The sequence below is a fragment of the Carassius carassius genome, chromosome 34 (genome assembly GCF_963082965.1).
Source record: "Carassius carassius chromosome 34, fCarCar2.1, whole genome shotgun sequence".
Classification (NCBI taxonomy): Eukaryota; Metazoa; Chordata; class Actinopteri; order Cypriniformes; family Cyprinidae; genus Carassius; species Carassius carassius.
The window spans coordinates 24,672,249-24,686,026 of NC_081788.1; the positions used below are offsets into that span (position 1 = coordinate 24,672,249).

The following is a 13,778-nucleotide window of genomic DNA, read 5'->3' on the forward strand; positions in this document are numbered from 1 at the left end:
TTTCCACTTCTGTATCACTGTTTGTGTTTACCTCTCTTCTACACGTATTTTATTTCTTGTCTCTCTGGAATCTTGGTTCTGATTGGTCAGTCGCAGCATTTTGCAGTGAAAGTTGTGCTATTGTTTTGTTTTTTTTAAATATACAATTTTTTAGGACTGCACAATTAATCTAATTTCTAATCGGGATTACAATTATGGATGTCACAGTTGCGTAATTGTTCAAAGCGGCAATTAATCATTCAAAGTCCACTTATGTTATTCTGCACACTTGAGATGTGTTTTTTCTTTTTACATGCTATCTCAAAGGTTTTTCCATTGTTTTAGTATGAAATTATAATACCATTCATATTTGTATATAATTTAAAGAAGAAAACAATCTGATGTACATTTGACATTTGAGGCTTAATACTATAGAAAATCACAAAAAAAAATCAGTTATTGTTTTCAGCTTGTTTATTTCATATAAAAATATGGCATGTAGTTGCATCAAACAATGGTATAAACATCATTCAATGAAAATTGTGATAATCATAATTAATAATCGCAATTACAATTAAAGCAATAATCGACAATCATAATTTTTGTCATAATCGTGCAGCCCTACTATTTTTGACCGCTAAACTGCATAATTGATGAATATACAGTACCATTAAAAGGTTTGGGGTCAGTAAGATTGTTTTTTGGAAAGAAGTGAATAGTTCTAGTTAGTAGGTCATATTAAATGGATAGAAGATGACAGTATAGACATTTGTAATGTTGGAAAATAATGTTAAATATTATATTTTTTAACTTTCTATTAGTCAAAGAATCCTGAAAAAATACCAGTTTCCACAAAAATATAAACACCGTTTTTAACATTGATAATAATGAGAAATATTTCTTGAGCAGCAAATCAGCATATTAAAATGATTTCTGAAGGATCCTGTGCCACTGAAGTATGGAGTAATGATGCTGAAAATTCAGCTTTGACATCAGGAATAAATAACATTTTTAAATATATTCAAATTTATTTTAGATAATAATATTTTGCAATATTACGGTTTTTACTATTTTGATCAAATAAATGCAACTTTGGTGAGCATAATAGACTATTAAAAACATTTAAAAGTCTTAAGAACCAAACTTTGAAATTGTAGTGTAATAAAATTGTATAGAATTAGTATTTTAATTTATTTTATAAACTGTCTAGGTCAGGGTGATACAGGAGCTGTTGTTTGTTGAGCCAGCCATAGTTCAGTGTGTCATAATGCATGCGCTAGCTGCTAGTCCATGTGACGCTCTGGCTACTTCCCTTCTTGTTCCATACTTTCTCTTTTGTGCTGATGAGGACAGAAGTGGCCTGAGGTGGAGAGGTCAGAATAGTGGAAGAGGCGATTGGAAAACACCCCTCTTTGCACTCGGGGGCATTATGGTGTGTCAGCTTGTTCCTCATTGCTTGATGGTACAGTAAGCTGCGCTAATGAGGCAGTAGCCCCTCACTGCAGAACACAAGATCCAGGGGGCGGAGTTGGATCTACATCCAGGGGGCGGAGTTGGATCTCGTCCCACTGCATTTAGATTGGACATATGGCAGATTAACGTCATACATATTCACGTCATACTTTCCGCATTGAGTCGTAAGTAAAGTTATTCTTTTGACGGAAAAATAAACTTGCTAAGAATTTTTTTATTTAATAACGCTTTAAATGCTTAGTTGCAAACACTGTAGTCGGGCGCACATAATTATGGGCAAGTACCAAATATTTTTATATTTTCATTTGCATGCACACAACACTCAAAGAAGGTCAGCACAGATTTGGCAGAACTCGCTGCAGAAGCCTGGGTGGGTGTCGAGTTCCCTTCTTCCTCGACCTACATATCCTACAGGTTTAGCAAAGAAAGAAAAAAATAAATATTCCAATGTTAATTATTTTTGTAATGTTTTAATTCATCATTGAAGGCAAAACACCACATGGCAACAACTAACACTGAATACATGGAATACAATTTTTGAATATGTCTCCACACTGCATATAAGTTTCCAGTCTGTACATTTTGTAGAACTCTGCCTTGTAGTATGAAAAGAAAGCACTCCAATTTGTGACACCTGTAGACATGTAAAAGTACACACATTCAAAAATTCACAAGGCTGGAATTCATTAACCAGCTGTTCAAGAAAATAACATAAGAATTTTTTTAAAATACGTAAAAAGTTATGCAAAAACTACAAGGAAACACTTACTGTCAAGCCAAAGGAAATGGGCTCATCTTCTTAAGGCTTCCCCCGTCACAAGATCTCTTAAGCGAGTGCACACAAGGGCCAGTGTCAGAATAGCCTCGTCACTTTCCTGGAGAACAACATTGATAAAAATGTTTTTACAGATGCTGGCAACTGTAAGCAAACAAAAAGGAGAAATATGAAGATTTTGTCTTTGTTCTGGGCATACATGTTTGTAGTGGGTTATATATAAAAATATATATATAATAAAAAGGAATAATGGCCCGTCTGTTTTCATTGTGAAGTAAATAACAGGGTGATCGGGACACAGGTGAATTCAAGATTGTATAAAAACCACATACTCCCTGTAGAAGGAATACAAAGACCAGTATGCTGAGAGCAGTGTTGGGTGTAACTAGTTACTAAGTAAATAGTTACTGTAATTTAATAAGTTACTTCATATGTAATTGAACTAATACTGTGTATAGACTGCAGAACATTTATACACAATTAAATAGTGGATTTAACATCAGCATTTAAAGTCTAACATTAAAATTCATGCTTTTTATGTACCCTTCTAACTTTAAATACTTTGTCTAATTTTCACAATAAACTAGTTGTGTATTATCATGAATAATGCTGGGATATTGCCTGTTTATTATTACTTAAAAAGCACATATTAATGTCTTATTCTTCAAAACCTTATTCTAAATACTTAATCCTAACCGATTCTTAAACTTAACTACGTTACTACGTATTACTAAGCAATAATTAGGAGTACATTGTGGAAAAATAGTAAATGGTGAGAATTGGACCCTAATCTAAAGTGTGAACAGAATAATTTATATAGTTACTTGAAACAGTTAAAAGAAACATTTCATGTCTATCTTTGTATCATTAACTTGTCAAGGTTGATATAGGATTTAGAAAGTAATTAGTAATAAGAAATTGAGTACTTTTTGGAGAGAGTCATTTGTACAGTAACCTACACTAATGTAATTAGTAACTAGTAATTAATTACATTTTTTTTTTTAGAGTAACTCACCCAACACTGGCTGAGAGTTAAAATTTCTAAAATGTACAATTGCTAGTGACTCAGACATTATACCACAAGAATCCCATGATCCTTGAGACAACCATTCATGTAGTTCACTTGGTCCTTCTTGAGTCTTGAGGCTTCCCTATAACACAGTAAATGGTGTCAGAAATAAAACGAAGAAAGTTAAAACTTTGGAAAGACAGCATGGTTTTGCAAATCTGGTTCTCACCTTTTATGGCTAATGCATTTTAAAATTAAGTTCAGCCAGCACTCACGAATTGACTTTCCTTATACAGTAACTGTGTTTGGCAATTATAACAGTGAAAATGTCTGTTCTCTACACTGCAAGTTGCACTTGACAATAAGGAATTCTGAAAATGAAAAAATAAACATAAGCATGATAGAACTGGTTAAATTAACAAATTAATGCATTATTTGAATTATGACAATTATTGATAAGAAAATTCTGTGTAGGACTTATGACAAAGGCTAATGAAAGATGCATGTTAAAAGAGGTCAACAATACATTATTGTATTGTTCAAGTCTTACAATACTATGAGGCTTACATTAAACAAATTAGGCTAATGAGCAACTGTTAACGTCAGCAAAATAATAAGAATACCAAAAAAAAAGAAAAAAATGCCAACCTACCTTCATGCTGCACTGCCAAAGATAAGTGGTTGCAGACATGGCCACCACATGAAGCTCCATGGTGGGTTTGAACACAGACAATGATAATTAGAGCAACAGCATGGCATCTCTGAAGGGCAATCTTCTCACATCGCAACACTGTTCTGTGCATCTATGGTCAACGTTAAATGTATTTAAAATGGTATTTCTTGCCAAGTTAGCATAGCCTGGCTAGCGTGTAAACTACCTTGCCAACAACAGTCCACCTGTAGCTTTACATGTGCGCGCTAGCTGTTATCTAGTTAACTGTTAGTACTTTTAAAGTTAACATTTCTTAAACATGTCATGGCGCTATCAAATAGTATGTACACAGTCTAAACGTTGACATATATTTAACTGTGATCATTACTTACAGACATACACTACATAATGAATCTATCTCAACTAATATTAATCTAGACTTACATTAATAAGAGCAAATGTTGGTGATTAAGGGCTGCAACTTCACGAACATGTAACGTTATGCAGCTTCTTCCGGTAGAACACGGTTTATAAAGTGGGAGGAGTTGGATCTAGGTCCAACCTCGCCCCCTGGATCTTGTGTTCTGCAGTGAGGACCTTCTGTAATGAGGTGGACACTCTCAGAGACCTCAGCTGCAATAGCATTCAGATTTCTAGGATTGTCAAAATAGTGCAATTTGTGCACCTCAAAATCTGTCAAACTGACATTTTTCACTAAAAACAGCTCCCCCCGGTTCTATTTGGAGTGCAGCGACAACCCTGTTAAGTATAAGAAGAGATGCCAACTTTACACCTGCCATTAACATGGGATCGGATCACAAGTGTATCGCATATGATAACATTAATTCTGACCACATTTATCTATATAAAAGAGTAATTATCAGAGTTGTTAACTTTCCATCATGCTCTATTTGTGATGCAGCTTCTTTTTTCTTTTTATTCATCTCTCGCAATGTGAAAAAGGCAACATGCGATTCTCTTTTGGGATCTGGTCATCCGTTTTAATGAACAATATCCCATGAGTTTTCCACTGGACTACACTTGGAATCTCACATTCATCTCCCCAAAACCTGCCTCACGTCTCTGTCCTGGTTTATATTTGCAGGAGCACTGCAAATATAGCTGTTTTTGCTGCTTTTCTTCACTTCTGATCGCTTATAAAAATATATCTTTAACCTCTTAGCCAGCACAAAGAGGTCCTCGTCCTGAACACCCCTCAACTTGCACGTGTCAGTGTTTATGAATAGATTAAATGAAACGGGACAAATTTAATCTTGAAAATCTATGTATCATTATAAAGATCTAAGCCTCAAGCATCGACGACAGAAGGAAAGCTTATAAAGACTGTATTTGCTACATTTGTGTAAGCAGTACACATACAAACATGAACAATGGAAACGCTGTACATACCAGATCGGTTGTAATAATGAGTCATAAACACATCCACAGCTGTAAATCCCGGTTTAGTTAGAAAGGTAAGGGTCCACTGAACGACATCTCATGAAGCACGTTTAGTCCAATGAAGCAATAACGTTGTAATATGGATCATAATTCCTTTGTTTACGTTTCAGTTCTTCAGCGACAGAACTGTTTGTGTCCGTTATGGAATAACTCACGGAAGGAAACTGCGTCTTGGTAGTAAAAAAACGGCATGGTTTTGCAGCGTACAGTGTCACAAACAGAATGAGGCGATCCACCGAAAAAAAGAATGAATGAAAGATAGGCGAAAGATTTTATTTTGGAAAAAAAGTTTATTTGAATTTTGGTGCTCCCTCGTGACGCGCTCTGACGCACCTGTCAGCTGATGGAGGCGGAACTTACAGCGATCGCCCTTTTCTTTTTATTTTATTTTTCAATAGTTTTTATATATGTGAGAGTGTGTTTTGTTGAATGTGAATGTATCTGCATGATTACCATCTGTTTGAGTGCAAATCAGCCCAAATCAGCCCGCTATTACTGTATGATCACGGGTATCAAAGTGAACGTGTCTATATGAATAGAGAGAGTGGATTATTTACTTTGGCACGTTTGTGTTATTACCATCTGTATCTGTATACCAACACAGTGAAGTAGGAAACTATTACAATTATAAGTTAGGTAGAGCACTTTCAGCTGTGAGTCCCATAATGGGGGGTGCTGGCTAACAGGTTAAAAATACTCTATAAATACACATACACACATTTTAATATATGCAATTTTTTTGTGTCATTTTTACAAATTCATTAAATGACAGAAACATTTTAGTAAGCACTTTCAAATAATATTAGCATTTCCAAATAATATTTTATTTTCATTTGTTTTTATTATTAATCTGTCACCTTAAAATGTTTCTCACATTTTATTTTATTCAGAATATATTTATAATTAGCTAAAACTTATTCTAGAACTAATTTGTTTGCATGTATGTTTATTTAGATTGGGTTTTTTGGGAGGCCATTCTCGTCATTCTCATTTTATTTTATTTTTTGTTTGTTTTTGCAGTGATTTCTTTATTATTTTTTTTTGGTTTAGTTTATATATATATATATATATATATATATATATATATATATACATTTCCCCATTATGCACAATAATGTGCGATTGGATGAAAAAACTATAGAATATCCAGATAGTGTCTGATACAAAACGCATGCTAATGCCTGATGAGACCCCCACATGATTGTAAAAGCGCTTTGGGTGTACAACAATACACAATAAGGCACTATATAAATGCATCATTCATTCATTAATTCAATGATGTAAAAGGTGTATTATTTCCCCCAGGTCTGCCAAAGTGAATACAGTCGTGTTGTAGAAATGAGCTGAAAAGCATACAGTCGTGGCCAAAAGTTTTGAGATTTACATAAATATTGGAAATTGGAAAAGTTGCTGCTTAAGTTTTTATAATAGCAATTTGCATATACTCCAGAATGTTATGAAGAGTGATCAGATGAATTGCATAGTCCTTCTTTGCCATGAAAATTTACTTAATCCCAAAAAAACCTTTCCACTGCATTTCATTGCTGTCATTAAAGGACCTGCTGAGATAATTTCAGTAATCGTCTTAACTCAGGTGAGAATGTTGACGAGCACAAGGCTGGAGATCATTATGTCAGGCTGATTGGGTTAGAATGGCAGACTTGACATGTTAAAAGGAAGGTGATGCTTGAAATCATTGTTCTTCCATTGTTAAAGGCGCAATATGTAATTTTTCTGCTTTAAAAATAGCAGATATCACTATATCTGTTATATATATTTTTTTGTTGTGTACTTACATTATCCCGACAGTTTCCACGAACTTTCAAATCCGGAGAAAATTATAGTTTAATTAGAAGACATGGCACGTTTCTTTATTTCCGTTTTGTCGCCCGTCTATGGCGTCATATAAACTTTGACCCCTCTAGTTTATCTAACTTCCTGCGGAACCGCCAAATACAAAGGTGAACAGAAGCAAAGACGAGACGAAGAAGAAAAAGTAGTAGCTAGCCTTGATCGAGACTATTATATTTTATATTTATATTAGGGCTGGGACAACGCGTCGATGTCATCGATGATGTCGACGCAAAAAATATCTAGCTGGATAAAGTAGCTTCAAATGCAGTTCACTATCTTGTTCGATATCATAGTATAAACGTAGCCTAATTATAATTATTAACGAAAGGCAACCGTGTTTTTTTAACATATTACTACTAGCTAGATGGAATATTGATTTGATAGGGGTCTGATAATTCATATATCTCTCCGTTCGAAAATACGTGATTGTCAAAATACTAAGGCCGGTGACACACTGGCTGCGTGGCGTCTCTGCTGCTGCTGTAGGTGACATAGAGGGAGACCGCTGACAGACCAGGCTCTTGTCTTCATGACAACAATATCTATACTTCATGTTGAACATAAATATAAAGCCTACTGATAAAGGACACCGTCAACAGTATTGACGGCAAAATAGACTATGTTTGACAGGTGCAATATTTGAAAATCGATAATTATTTATTTATTTTTTAAATTACATTTGTATCTGAATTTGTCAACCTATAGACTTTCAAACATCAAAATGTATTTGTGTACAAAATTACATATAAACATATTTTCCTGTTATATTTTGCCTGGAAACACTTCCAACACGCGTGCGTGTCGCGTGAAAAATAGGCGTCGGTTCTATTTCTAGCATGCACACGTTTTCTGAGACACGCATCTCACGCAGGCAGTCTGCAAGCTCTAACCTATTAACATGGGAGCCGAATTAAAAACTGACACGCCACGCAGCTGAGACGCTTGCGCCACGCATCCAGTGTGTCGCCGGCCCCAGTTAAAATGAGTGAGGAATGTGGGGAGCGACAGAGCACGTGTTCCAATGAACAACAACTCCCATGAGCCTACGCTCTTTCCCGACGTCATCAAAGTACGTCTCATATTATTATTTTGATTGAGTGACCCCTGGTGGCCAAAAATTCCATACTGCACGTTTAACCATGGTGACCTGCAAAGAAACGCGTGCAGCCATCATTACATATTGCATTGCATAAAAATGCAACATGCTGCAACTTAAGAAAACACATGCAAATTGAAAAAACATCATCAGTTTGACAACAAAAGTGTTGCAAATCATCACAACACATGCATATAACGAAACACGCTGCAAATCATCACAACACATGCATATAACGAAACGCGCTGCAAATCATCACAACACATGCATATAACGAAACGCTGCAAATCATCACAACACATGCATATAACGAAACGCGCTGCAAATCATCACAACACATGCATATAACGAAACGCGCTGCAAATCATCGCAACACATGCATTTAACGAAACGCGCTGCAAATCATCACAATACATGCATTTAACGAAACGCGCTGCAAATCATCACAACACATGCATATAAAGAAACGCTGCAAATCATCACAACACATGCATAAACGAAACGCGCTGCAAATCCTTCACAACACATGCATATAAAGAAACGCTGCAAATCATCACAACACATGCATATAACGAAACGCGCTGCAAATCAACACAACACATGCATATAGTGAAACGCTGCAAATCCTCACAACACATGCATTAACGAATAATCATCAAGAACTTAAAGGAAAGAGGTTCAATTCTTGTAAAGAAGGCTTCAGGGCATCCAAGAAAGTCCAGCAAGCGCCAGGATCGTCTCCTAAAGAGGATTCAGCTGCGGGATCGGAGTGCCACCAGTGCAGAGCTTGCTCAGGAATGGCAGCAGGCAGGTGTGAGCGCATCTGCACGCACAGTGAGGTGAAGACTTTTGGAAGATGGCCTGGTGTCAAGAAGGGCAGCAAATAAGCCACTTCTCTCCAAAAAAAACATCAGGGACAGATTGATCTTCTGCAGAAAGTATAGTGAATGGACTGCTGAGGACTGGGGCAAAGTCATATTCTCCAATGAAGCCCCTTTCCGATTGTTTGGGGCATCTGGAAAAAGGCTTGTCCGGAGAAGAAAAGGTGAGCGCTACCATCAGTCCTGTGTCATGCCAACAGTAAAGCATCCTGACACCATTCATGTGTGGGGTTGCTTCTCATCCAAGGGAGTGGGCTCACTCACAATTCTGCCCAAAAACACAGCCATGAATAAAGAATGGTACCAAAACCACTCCAACAGCAACTTCTTCCAACAATCCAACAACAGTTTGGTGAAGAACAATGCATTTTCCAGCACGATGGAGCACCGTGCCGTAAGGCAAAAGTGATAACTAAGTGGCTCGGGGACCAGAATGTTGAAATTTTGGGTCCATGGCCTGGAAACTCCCCAGATCTTAATCCCATTGAGAACTTGTGGTCAATCCTCAAGAGGCGGGTGGACAAACAAAAACCCACTAATTCTGACAAACTCCAAGAAGTGATTATGATAGAATGGGTTGCTATCAGTCAGGATTTGGCCCAGAAGTTGATTGAGAGCATGCCCAGTCGAATTGCAGAGGTCCTGAAAAAGAAGGGCCAACACTGCAAATACTGACTCTTTGCATAAATGTCATGTAATTGTTGATAAAAGCCTTTGAAACGTATGAAGTGCTTGTAATTATATTTCAGTACATCACAGAAACAACTGAAACAAAGATCTAAAAGCAGTTTAGCAGCAAACTTTTTGAAAACTAATATTTATGTAATTCTCAAAACTTTTGGCCACGACTGTACAGTAGGACAGTACGGCTGAACATGAAACTTATTTTAGTCTCAAGCAACTTGAATGAGGATCCATTTTTCTCAAAGGAAAGATCATAGGGAGCAGGACGCTTGGCCATGTTCTCGCCTGGCTTCTTTCCTTCCTTGTTCGCAGCTGATTTGAAATCTCACTTGTTGCTTAGAAACTGTTTCTTTTTTGTCCAATCTCACAGTTTTTGCCACTTTCCCCTCCCTCTCCGCGGCCCACTCTCACTCCAAATAAAAAATACCATCTGCCGCCATTGCGATCCAGTCGGTCGGGGATGCACTTAAGATCAGCTAATGAACCTTTCCAGGATGCCCTGACGTGTACCACACTCAAAGTCAACATCTTTTCGTTCTAGTATTTATGTTGCCCTGGCCCTAGGCCAGAAATGTACTTTTCCAATAGCTTATAGCTGAAAATTGTGTCTAGAAATAGCTATTGATGCTACTAACTGGCTTCACAACTTGAATTACAGCGAGGGTTTCTGCCTTTTTTGTTTTCTTTATTTCATGAGAAATTGCTTGAGTCACACTGGCGAGTTACTATTTGCAAATTCTCTTGTGCTGAAAAGTTCAGATTTGATGAGTGCAAGTCACGCCTTTTTGAGGTTGATTTCTTTTTAATAAGTCTTGTGTCAGTGATTCACGCGTCAGTGGTGTGTTTTAGGACGCTGGGATATATTAACCCCGCTGAAGAAGTGCGGTTTAGTCGAAGGCCTTTGATCAAATCCTGAAATCCTGCTTAGAGGGATCATGGTTTTTTGTTTTGCGAGCGATGGAGATCAGCTTTGCTTCTCCTTGCAAAACAAAATAGTTTAATCATAAATTACAATTTTAAGTTTGGTGCAAGAATACAGATATAAAATCCAGTAATCAAGTCAAGTCTGCTTTATTTCTGACATAATCTGATTCACAGAAAATGTATAGAATTATATATTAAATAATAAGCAGTGAATGTCATTGTTTGACAAGCAGGTAATATGAAAACAATAGCTGCATATGTTGTTTTTTAATGTGTGGTTTCCTTTTTCCACAGCCTCTATAATTCTGTTCCTTTTAGAAATCATTTTTGTAGTGAAACAAGACAAAAAGAAAAAGATACTTAGCATGTGGGGGAAAAAATGAGTGTGAAGTTCTGTGCCTCCACCGGCTGGTGATCAGAGGTTTTATTGCTGCAGAACTCAGCAGGGCACTCATGAAAGGAGAAGAAAGACCAGAAGACAAATTCACTCTATTAGAATCTAAAAACCTATTTTATAAACATGTACATTTTTGTTTGTTTTATTTGAGTTTGCATTTTATTTAAATGTTTTTTTTTTTGTTTTTTTTTTGACATATCACCTCTGTTGGACCTCATGTTCTCAGATTTTTTTTTCTTTCTGAAAAATGTATATTTAGCTAAAACTTACGCTAGAATTTACATTTATTTTAGTCACTCCAAAAGAATCATAATGTTTCCAAATGCTATTTTTTTTTATTTGGATATTATTTATTTTGCTGTTTTAGATTCAAGAATTTTTTTTAAGTTACATTTTTATTTTATCTAAAATATATATATAAATGCACGTTTATAAGGCAGCTGTTATAGTTGAACAAAAATAACTGCTTTCATCTTTGGGCATCCAAGTTGCCTTTCTGGCAAGAAAAATAATATTTCAATTTGCATTTGGGAGAACTATGACTTTAAAGGCTGTCAGGGGTAATGGATTCAGGCTGTGAGTGCTGGTGTCGGCTCCCAGCGCAAGCGGCTCCGGGCAGAGGCCAGGCGTTCAGCTTCTCTGACAGACATGAATTTAATAAGCAAACCTAAAAGTGAGAAAAACATGTGTTGTGAGGGCTCACAGAGTATGAACGCGTCCGAATGGGTATTTCTGCTGGATCCTGACATGATTGATCATGTCTGCAGAGTTTCTTTTTTCCCCAATGTTGATTTTTTTGAAGGTTTTGTGTGTATTTGTGTGTATGAACTTGTCAGTGTATCATATGCTAGATATCTGTATTGATGTTGGGTGAATGAAGGAGACTTGGTGGTCTTATAGGGATATTTTACAAAAAAAATAAAAATTTCACTTGCTCATGTTGTTCCAAACCCTTATGAGTATAACATCATAATATGATGTTGACTTGCAACTGTGTGTTTTAACAGTGTTGTTATCGTAACTAAAACTATTAAAAATCTTTTTTGTTAGTTGAAATAAAGCTTATATAATATAAAGTATTAATATTTGATGAATAACTTAAAACACTTGGCATCTAACTGAAATAAGACTTGACGAAAGTACATTCAGCTCTGCCAAACTAAAATCCCTTTATATAATAGCTGTCCCCTCCATATTGCATTATTGCTTTGGCATTTATAAAAACTTGAGCTCAGGGGAACCTGAAAACTCCCCTCTGAAACTCAAATGAACTGATATTTCATTTCTTCTGATTCTTAGTTTCTTTTCATGTCTAACTTTGTCACTCGGGTGTTATTTTAGCCGACCTTTATCACGCTGGTCGTCGTTTTTCAGACCACCTGAGCGTGTTCCCCTTCACAGTCAGTGGTGGGGTCAAATCTAGCGGCTTCTGAAAACCTCAGAGGGACCACAAAAAGAACCGTCACCAACCTGCCAGCATTCAGACCTGGCCCAAGCTTACTCAGCATCCCTTACATAAATTATTCAGCAAGTGGAGCTCAGGCAAAACTGCTGTTTTGTTCGCGGGACGGTTTTGATGTTTGAACGGCTTTGGCAAATATCGAGGGGTTGTTTTAGAGATCCTCACCCCTCTTCCTGTCCATGTTGTACTGTATCTGTCGTGTGTGTGTAGAGTGAAACCTAAGTGAATGTGAGGATTTAAGAATATTGTACTGGGATTTCCTCCTTTGCCTCAGATTAGACCCATCTTAAGCCAAAAGACTCAAAGGAAACCCCTCCTGACAGCAGATGGTTTCAGACTGAAGTGTGAACTTTCTTTGGCATGAAGGAAAAAACTTTCTCGGAAAAGATGAGTTTTGCGCTGTATGTTTTAGTAATTGAGAGAAATTGGTCGAACCAGCTGTTTTTGATTCACAATTCAACTGTAAAATAAAGATGTAATGGGCACTTTTGTGTCCCAAATGTACAATTCTATTAAAACAAACAAACTGTTAACATTTTGTTTTTAAAGGTCATAATAAAACTTTTTACCATGACTATCATTTATTTGTGCAAATTTTGTGTATTTTTATGCATATATTTATGCATATTTTATGCATATTTTCAGTCTTAAAATATTTAAATCATAAAAATGTAACTGTAATTTTTGTCAATAACAAAGGATGAAATAATTTAAGTATTTCAGTATTTATTGTAAAATGTAATTTAAATATTTAACAAAGGATAAAAATTAAAAAATCACATATATTTTTTAAATATTTTTTAATATATTTTTTTTTTTCAATAAATACAAATATTTTTACTTTTAAATTAGTAATTTTCAGACAAGCTGTAATTTTGTTAAATCTAAAAATGTGAAAATATTATTTAATTGTGTGTATTAATTTACATACAGTCTAGCTATACATTTTCCGTAGCAAGAAAAATTAGGTGGCAATTTTATTTAAAATGTAATTTCCACCACGGAATATTATCAGACATAACACAACAAAATTAATAACTTAAGAAAAATGGTTTCGAATAGGGCTGGGTGATATATCGCTAAATCGCCATAACCTGCTTTCAAATGGAGCGGCATTTAATAGAGCCATAG

The 13,778-nt window shown here is 35.9% G+C and overlaps 1 protein-coding gene across 2 annotated transcripts in view; it reads left to right on the forward strand.

Annotated features, from left to right (window-relative positions):
• The window catches only part of LOC132114826 (mediator of RNA polymerase II transcription subunit 27), a 71,782-nt gene that overhangs the window by 48,225 nt on the left and 9,779 nt on the right, over positions 1-13,778 (forward strand). The gene's annotated exons all lie outside the window — the stretch shown is intronic.